Here is a 10,355-nt window from a genome sequence, read left to right as displayed (position 1 = left end):
TTTTTAGACTACATGGATTACCGCAGGTGATTGTCCATGATAGAGACTCAAAGTTTATGGTGCGCAAATCGGATGCTGTACGCTCGCGTAGTGAATGCCGGAAGGTCCCCAAGAACAATAGAACTCTACTTTTTGCACAAATTACAAGGTAAAAAGCATGAACGACAAGAGCAAGAGACCAATTGGGTGTAATCTCCCCCCATGCCTTGTGTGAGCGCTCCACAAAGCATGTATTTTTATGTATTAATCATCTTCAAGCTCAAATAATAGCCCAAATTACAAAATAGCAAGCTTTTAGCTTTTGAGTTTGCTTTTACACAAAAATAGGAATAAAGCTAATGGACGGTGCCCAAAGAGTCTGGCACGCCCAATACAATGTCCAAATAGAAATAACATAACCGTGCGCCCATGCGCATACAAAATAATAATAAATAATCGATGCCTCAATAAATAGGCATGACAAAATATAGGCGTGGCGCCTATCAAAATATAATCCATAAATCGAATACTCGTTATCCTCCAATGCTTTCCTCCGCCACTGCTGCTATCTCTACACATCAACTGAAGCATTCACAATCGTTAGTAAAATAATACAATTAAACCGACAAAAGTGAATACCTAGCAGTCTTCAGCTACATAAATAAATCAACTGGTTAAAAATAAATCCTAACCTTAATTTATTATGAGTGCGCACTCTAAACTCATAAACGTTTATTAATTTAATATGCATTTTGCGGAATCACCCGCTATGGAATCACCCATATACACACTAAATTAATGAAACGCCCAAAAAGGACAGGCGTCCCCATCAACTTCTCGCACAAAGAATCCACTTTGTGTATGAGCCCCGGTCATCAAAGTTTACGGAATCCACTGTGGCACGGAATCCACCGTGAAATATGCCTCCTGGCATCATACCCCCGGGGTGGGATAGCAATTGACCTCAATTGCTATTAGCTCAATGTGGAGCTAACAAAGTGGGGAAAGCATTTAAGTCTCTAGCGTGCATCCATTGTGCTTCCTCTACAGGATGGTTCTTAAATTTAACTAGATATCTAGAATATCTTCGGCCAGTTCTAGTGGTCATAAAATCAGTATCTATGATAGCTTCGGGTTCAAGTATTTCAGTCTCTTTCTCTAACAAAGGTGGATTTTCATAAAGAGGGTGTACAGGTAATTGGCCTCTAAAAGGTCTTAATAAACTAATATGAAATGTGTTGTGAATTTTCCAATGAGGTGGTAATTCTAACTTGAATGCATTGTCATTAGTTTTATGAATGATCCTAAATGGTCCATAGAATCTAGGGGCTAATTTCACAACTGGGTGTCTATCTACACTTTTTAGTCTACATTTTTCTATTCTCAACCAAACATAGTCATCAACTTTGAAATTCATTGCTTGTCTTTTCTTATTGGCTTGTTTGGTATATGATTGCTGGGCTTTAGCAATCATGTCTTTAACCTCATCAAAAATAGTATTATGCATACTAGCAATATCATCAGCACTTTGAATTCTATTTAACAAAGATGCAACAGGTGTAGATAATCTATATCCATAAATCACTTCAAACGGTGCTTTCTTTGTAGATGTGTGTGGTGTATTGTTATATGCAAACTGTAATAAATGCAAATGTGTGTCCCATGTCTGAGGTTTAGAAATAGTATATGCACGTAAGAGATCTAGAATAGTGCTATTAGTGGCTTCTGTTTGTCCATTAGTTTCAGGATGAAATGCAGATGAGAAATCAATCTTTGTGCCTAGGTTAGCAAACAGAGTAATCCAAAAGTTGTTACAAAATCTAGAATCACGATCTGAAATAATAACTTTTGGCAATCCATGGTTAGTGAAAACAGTTTTCAAAAACAATTGTGCTGCTTGTGATACTGTTAAAGTTTCCTTACATGGAATGAAATATGCTTGTTTACTAAATCTATCTACTACTGTCCAAATCATATCATGGTTAGATTTAGTATTAGGTAAACCAGTAATGAAATCCATTGAAATTTGTTACCATGATGTCTCTTAACTCTTTGACAAATCAAACATTCAGAAACAAAGTTAGATACATCAGTGTCCATATGCGGCCAATAAAAATCTTCAGTTAACGTACGTAAGGTAGATATGATACCTCTATGACCTTGATATGGGGAACAATGAATCTCATTCAAAACAAAAGATCGGAATGGAATTGTAACACACAATCTCTTTTCATAAAACATAAATCCATCATTATATGACAATGAATCAATAGAAATCAAGTTATTTTGAACTAATTTATTCCAATCAGCATGAAAAGTAATATCCTGATGATAAGTATCTTTCATAGCAATCAAAGAATCAAAAGATATAACAGAAATGTTATGAATGGCAGGTCTTCTACTTAATGCATCAGCCACTACATTTTCTTTTCCAGGTTAATATTGAATGATAGGATGAAAACTTTGAATAAAGGATGCCCATTTGATATGTCGGTCATAGATTTGGGGTTGGCTAAGTAAATGTCTAATACTTTGCTGATCGGTCTTTATCATAAATTCTGAACCCATTAAGTAGTGTTTCCACTGTCTTAATGCTTGTACAACTGCTAATAGTTCTGTGTCATATGTGGAATATTTCAGTTCAGAGGGTTTCAGCTTACAACTAGAATATGCTATGGGATGATTGTCTTGCATAAGTACAGCTCCTATTCCTGATCCACTAGCATCGGTCACTACTAGAAAGAATGGTCTATTAAAATCAGGCAACTGTAGGACAGGGGCATGGGTTAATGCATGTTTCAATAAGTCAAAGGATTTCTGTTGATTCTCGGACCAATGATAAACAATTCCTTTCTTCAGAAGTTTGGTTAATGGTAAAGCAAGGAAAAATTACGTACAAACTTCCTATAGAAACTAGCAAGACCAAGGAATGAGCGTAACTCATGCACGTTTTTAGGTACAGGCCAATTCAATATTGCATCTATTTTCTTAGGATCAACTTTAATTCCATCAGATGATACAATATGACCTAAATACTCAATTTTTGTTTTAAAGAATTCACTCTTTTCAGGGTTTGCATACAGTTGATTTTCTTTTAATAACTGGAAAACCAATGACAAATGCTCATAATGTTCTTTCTCATTTTGACTAAACACCAAAATATCATCAAAGAAGACAATTACACAATACTGATATTTCAAAAATATACGATTCATCATTCTACTAAACGTAGCAGGTGCATTAGTCAATCCAAATGGCATCACTAAAAATTCGTAATGACCAAACTGTGTCCTAAATGCAGTTTTGAATATGTCAGACTTATCTAGTCTCACCTGATGATAACCAGACTTAAGGTCTATTTTACTAAATATAGCAGATCCTTGCAGTTTGTCCATAAGGTCATCAACTCTAAGAATAGGATACCTATTCTTTACAGTGATCTTATTTAAAGCTCAATAGTCAATGCATATATGGTAGGTATTATTCTTTTTCTTGACTAACAGAACAGGTGCACCAAATGGAGAACTACTAGGTCTAATCAATCCTCTATTTAGTAATTCCTCAACTTGACTCTGAATTTCTTTTTGCTCTATCTGGTTATGCCTATATGGTGCTTTGCAAGGTGGTTGTGTGCCAGGGATCAAATCTATTTTATGGTCTTCTGGACGTGAAGGAGGTAAACCAAGTGGTAGATCTTCGGCAAAACAGTCCTTAAAATGTGCATGAAATTCTTTATGCCTAGGATGCATATGATTTTCTTTAACTTGCAGTTCATTCACCCAAATGAGATAAGATTTACTACTCTTGCGTAATGCACGTTTAGCTTGAGTATGCGAAAGCAGTGGAAAAACATTAGATGCATGCATACCATATAATGTAATAGATTTTTCTTGAAAATTAATATTAATTGAATGCGCGGAATAATCTATATTTGGGTTATACTGATGACACCAAGGCATACCTAAAATAATGTCACTCGAGTGTAATGGAACAACTAGAAAATTTCTTCTTTCTGTGTATTGACCAATTTGAATCTCTAAGTCATGCACTTCCTGTGTACCATTATACCTAGTGCCTAAGAATGCAGCTTTGATGCGGTAATGCGTAGATACAGTCTGTAACTTCAATTCTTTTACTAATTTTGCTGAAATAAAATCATGAGTGCTACCGTCATCATGCAAAATAATCTTTTCCTTTCCATGCACCAAACATTTCATAGTCAATAAAGAATGTGGAGTTGGAATACCTGGTAAAGTATCCGAAGTAGTAGTAGTGTTGTCCTCATCTTCTGTGAAATCAGGCATATCTTCATGTTCGTCTTCGTCCATTGCTCCAAGGTAGTTGATATGGGAAGGTGGCTTCTTCGAATGGCAATTTGCTGCTAGATGTCCAGGCTGGTGGCATTTATAGCATACTATTGGCTTGGCTTTGGTTACATTGTTTGCAATGGCAGGAAGTCTAGGGACATTAGGGTTTGGCTGTGGAATAGGCTTAGGGTTTTGATTGACATTGGATGGTAATGCAGGTGGTTTTGCCCAATTTTTACGGAAAGATGATGAAGAGAAATGGCCTGGATTAAATCTTCTAAAGTTAGAATTGAATTGCTTAGATCCATAATTACCATTGGCTTGGAATTGCTGTGGACGTCTGTCTCTACCTCGCAACTTGTCTTCAGTGTCGTGAGCTAGTGAAATGGCGTCTTCAAGAGTAGTAGGCTTGAACATGTTAACTTCAGTGTAGTAATGCCCAAGGAGTCCAGACATATACTTGCGCTTGTGTGTCACTTCCGGTACATCTTCAAGCATGTGTAGCTGGAGTAATGCATTCCAAAAACGCTCTGTATACTGAGGAATAGGCTCACGATCCCGTTGCTGGAGAAGATCCCATTGCTTAATAGCTTTCTCATGAAATTGTGGGGGAAAGAAATTTTGCATGAACTTCTTCTTGAAATTCTCCCAAGTAGCATGACAATCTATACTCTTGCGTACTACAGTCCACCAAAGAGATACTCTGTCCACTAAATGATTAGTGACACACTTGATTTTATCTTTTTCTGTATAGGTTTCCTCATGGAAATAGTCGTCAAACTGACTAATGAATGCTAAAACAGTTTTTCCTTCTCGTATGCCATTGAAAGTACGGAATTTGAAACTTCTTTTACTTATCTTTGATTCCTTGCGGATGGTTTGAGCTTTGGAGTTGCGTCGATGGTACGTCAAATAAGATCTTCAGCTTGAGGTTCTTCTTTGTCGGTAGACGCTCTTTGTAAATTTGCCAGTTGAACTTGCAATGCTTGCCTAGCCCTTCGTTCTTCTTCCAATTGCATCATGATTAAGTCCAGCTTTTGCTCCATCGTAGGCTCAGGTAGGTCGCCTTCAGCCATAAGATCATCCATATGTGGTTCTGTCATCCTGCAAAACTCAAAAGACCTTTCTCACTCAAAATCAAGTTAGCGGGATGAGCGTAGCTCAAGTTCGGGAATACAAGGCTTATGTATTTTTGGGTGTAGCTTTCACAATCTTCGAAAAATCTGCGTTTTATCCTTCTTCATATGCTGAAAATGCTTCAGCAAACCTGCGTATGAGTAGAGTACCTTCCAATGAACAACTTTGCAGTTCGAAGTTTCTGCATAGGAACAGCCCTTCTAGGAGTTTTGAGCACAAGTTAGTTCTGACTCCAGTTGACTAGTCTGACTTGCAGAGTTGCAGACTTATGTGACTTGCAGAGTTGCAAGCTTGCAGAACTTAGTCGCTTTACAGAACTTGCAGAACTTGACCTGCTTTACGGAACTTGCAGAACTTCAACTTAATGGACTTGCTGAACTTGCACTTTGCAGACTTGCTGTACTTTGAAGATTTAGAAAATTAGTTCGCTTAGTAGCTTTAGTGACTAAAGCTTATGAATTTTTTGGATTTAGGATGCCGATATGTTGATGCCGAGTTTGACACCGCCAAACACGTCCTCTTGCCGCCGATTGATGATTTGATGATTGAAGCTTCTTAAAGCTTCTAACTAAGCTTAGTAACTTGTAAACTTAAGCTTTGAAGCTTAATGAGAGATATGGAAGTTACTCTTTTCTCTGTACAAAACGACTTGATGAGGGAGAGTTGGGAGTGGTCCTCTACCTCTGCAGACCGGTCCCTCGCAATCCAATGATGGAAACAGGGGTTCTTGATCGCCAGAAGTCTGCCTGTATCGATGGTTCGCGACGAGATTGACCGTAGAGCCTGATTGTTCCAGGAGCTCCGCCTTCGCACGAGATGGGTAGTGATTGGAAGCTCTTAATCTCAGCTTCACTCTGATACCACTGGTGCGCAAATCGGATGCTGTACGCTCGCGTAGTGAATGTCGGAAGGTCCCCAAGAACAATAGAACTCTACTTTTTGCACAAATTACAAGGTAAAAAGCATGAACTACAAGAGCAAGAGACCAATTGGGTGCAATCTCCCCCTATGCCTTGTGTGAGCGCTCCACAAAGCATGTATTTTTATGTATTAATCATCTTCAAGCTCAAATAATAGCCCAAATTACAAACTAGCAAGCTTTTAGCTTTTGAGTTTGCTTTTACACAAAAATAGGAATAAAGCTAATGGACGGTGCCCAAAGAGTCTGGCACGCCCAATACAATGTCCAAATAGAAATAACATAACCGTGCGCCCATGCGCATACAAAATAATAATAAATAATCGATGCCTCAATAAATAGGCATGACAAAATATAGGCGTGGCACCTATCAAAATATAATCCATAAATTAAATACTCGCTATCCTCCAATGCTTTCCTCCACCACTGCTGCTATCTCTACACATCAACTGAAGCATTCACAATCGTTAGTAAAATAATACAATTAAACCGACAAAAGTGAATACCTAGCAGTCTTCAGCTACATAAATAAATCAACTGGTTAGAAATAAATCCTAACCTTAATTTATTACGAGTACGCACTCTAAACTCATAAACGTTTATTAATTTAATATGCATTTTGCGGAATCACCCGCTATGAAATCACCCATGTACACACTAAATTAATGAAACGCCCGAAAAGGACAGGCGTCCCCATCAACTTCTCGCACAAAGAATCCACTTTGTGTATGAGCCCCGGTCATCAAAGTTTACGGAATCCACCGTAAAACCTCACGGAATCCACCGTGACATGAAATCCACCGTGAAATATGCCTCCTGGCATCAGTTTATGAGTAACTTTTGGCAGGCGATATTTACATCTATGGGCACTAAATTGGCTCCATCTAGGGCTTATCATCCTCAAACTGATGGACAGACAGAAAGAGTTAATAAATGGTTGGAGACTTATCTTTGCCATTTTTGCTATGATGTCCAAACTTCATGGGATTCTTGGTTACACTTGGTTGAGTTTGCTTATAACAATTCCACTCATGCGAGCATAGGAGTTTCACCCTTTGAGGCTTTGTATGGTTACAAGGTGCCTTTACCCACAGTCATCTTTAATGAAAAGATCAGCCTGTGGGTAAAGGAGTTGTATGCTGATGAGAAGAGGAGGCCTTTAGAGTTCCAAGAAGGAGAGCTGGTTTTGTTGAAGATGCCCAAATCCAAGTACTCTATACTAAAAGATGGATCTAGTAATAAGCTTGCCCACAGGTTTTATGGCCCTTACAGGATCCTCAAGTGAATTGGAGATTTGGCATACAAACTAGAGCTTCCCTCTTCTTCAAAGATTCATAACGTCTTCCATGTTAGTCAGCTCAAGCCCTATTATGGTGATCCAGTGGATATAGTTGATGAGCTGCCACCCATTGATGAAGATTGTATTTTTCAGTACATCCTAGAGGCTGTTATAGGTCAACGAGAAAAGAAGCTTCGATCACATTCTATTGTGGAATATTTGATAAAATGGAGAGGTTTACCATATGAAGAGGCTTCTTGGAGACCTGATTCTATATTGGATGAGTATCCATACTTGAGGGAGACATTGGTGGCTGAAGCCTATTGCTTATGGAGCTAGTAATGATGCAGACTGATTCAGGACAACACGCTATTTTAGAACAGTTTTTATCGTACCTAATTTTCAGAGTTGAGCTATCTATATGGGCTTAAAGTACTCTTCAAGAGCTTCATTTTGATATATGGTACATCCCATTTGGACACTTCTATCAAAAGTTATGGCAGATTTGGTCCAGCAGGGACTGTTTACTCAACAAGTTGTCTACTTTGTTCTGGGATTATTTGTTGAAGACTTTATGGCTCCATTTGCTTCTGAAGTATTTTAAATCATATATATAGCTAGGCTTACTTCCCTTCTTCAAGTTCAACTCATGTATTGGTCATCTTTCATTCATTTCCCATTTGTAAAGCTATAAAATAGAGTAGTACTCTGTTCTATCCATCTCCTTTCTAGTTGTTTCTAGGTTTGTTTTTTAGGACAAAAACTTTTGGGAAGGGATGGATTGTAAGAAGCTGGGAATAACAAATTAGTGTTAATAACATTGATATTATACCATGTCACACTGACATTAGTATAAAAGGAGAGAAGATGTAATTTTTCACATCTTTTTGACACAATAATACAATTATAGACTTTCTCTCCCTTCTTGCTCACAGCTTCTATGGCTTCCCCATCTTTCCTGTCTTTCTCTCTCTAAATCTAGTCTTTCTCTCTCCTCGTCACTCTTTTTCTCTCTCTTCCTGTAATCTTTCTCTCTCTTCTGTAGTCTTCTCTCTCCTCTTTCTCTCTCCCTAGTTCTCTCTTTGACATCTCCTCATGAGGCAGTCTCGTTCTGCTAGCCCCTCATAGATACCTCTCAACCCGACCTTGTTCGCTTCTCATTTGATCCAACAACGGTGGCGAGGTTGGTCCTAACATTTCTACCATTTTTTTTCTTAAACGAAAAAAAAAGAAAAATAGAAAAAAAGGAAAAGAAAAGAAAAAGAAAAAGAAAAAACAAACAAAACTGTTATGGGAGAAAAGGAAGAAATTCCCTTTCATAACAGGCCTCGTTCCAAGAAAAGGTGGAAACACCCTTGGGCGGGAAGCTGACTGTGGATAAGGTGGCAACACCCCGCAGTTCAGGATAGCTGACTCATCAGTAGAACCTTTCTAGCAAGTAATTTGAAGCCACCTCCCTTGGTGCGCCGTCTCTGCAATATCAGTCCGTCTGCCCTTCTTAACATACGACTTTTCTTACAAATCATTGAAGTATGAGATTTGTAGGTTGCGTCCCTGGGTATGTCTCGTCTTCAATATCCTGATGACAACAATAGCAGACATGATCTTCATCACCAACCCCTTGAGTGATGCGATCTTTCATTCTAACAGGACAGGGATGTAAGTTATGGGCTACCCTCTATATCTATCAGCGAGTGAGACAGAGGGTGGGATGAGTGACCAATCTTTCCCTTCAAATCAAATGAGAGGTGAGATGTGTGAACAAAGTGTTGCATGCACGGGATGGGCCTCTCAATGCACAAAGTACGATTTGTTCATATGCACTGCACCATAAGGCTCTCTGGCCTTCCTTCTTGCATTGTATGCTGGCAGAGGGCGGGATGCACAGTTGTACCATCAAATGCGCACAAGACATACAACCTCTACACAAGTGACAGTGAGGATTACATCAATGGGTTTCAGGAATGGGCTGCCCTCTGTATCTTTCAATAGAGTGTGAGATAGAGGGTGGATTGAGTGTGACTAGTGTTTCTTCAATCAATTATGAGAGGTGAGGATTGAGGGATATTACGACAATTGGAGTCAGGTACGTTCTCGTTTCCCTCTGCACCCACGGGATGGGTCTTTGCCATTAACACAGGACACGTCACTCTGTTCTGTACACTGCACTACAAGGCTCCCTGGCCTTCCTGCATGCACCTATGCTAGATGGGATTGGACGCACTGATGCACCATCAACTATGCACCCTAACATACCCTCTCTGCACTATCCCCTTGTTGATTCCTAAACCGGGTGTGAGCTCTGGGTTTTCATGATTATTCACTCGAGTGATGTTAGTAATGGGACGAGTGACTGCTCTTTCATTCCATTTGAGTGATCGTGAGTTGAGTGCAATATCCCTCGTTATCAATGACTTTCCTGTGATTCCTTTAACCAGCTACCTCCCTGGGTACTGCCACATGGTCCCTGCCATGAAGGACGTGTGCTGTGAAGACACCTTGGTACCTCCTGCAAGCCGACAATGATACAAGATGCAACCTCAATAGTCGACATTCCTCCTCGGCAATATGGGCCAAGTTTTTCTAACCCTACACCTTCTGTTTCTCAGTAATGGTCATGTCTTAAGTGTGGGGACGTTCGTCGTTGGTCTGATGTGTGGTACTAGGTCCTTGTTGTTTGGTTTACCCTTCCTGCTAAGGTTTTAAGTGTGGGGATGCGTCCCTGCGTGTTTAT

This window comes from Lygodium microphyllum, chromosome 28, assembly GCF_053477565.2.
Source record: "Lygodium microphyllum isolate KBCC chromosome 28, Lygodium_microphyllum_v1.1.10, whole genome shotgun sequence".
Taxonomy (NCBI): domain Eukaryota; kingdom Viridiplantae; phylum Streptophyta; class Polypodiopsida; order Schizaeales; family Lygodiaceae; genus Lygodium; species Lygodium microphyllum.
The sequence above is the reverse complement of the archived record's forward strand: the minus strand, read 5'-3'. Positions refer to the sequence as shown.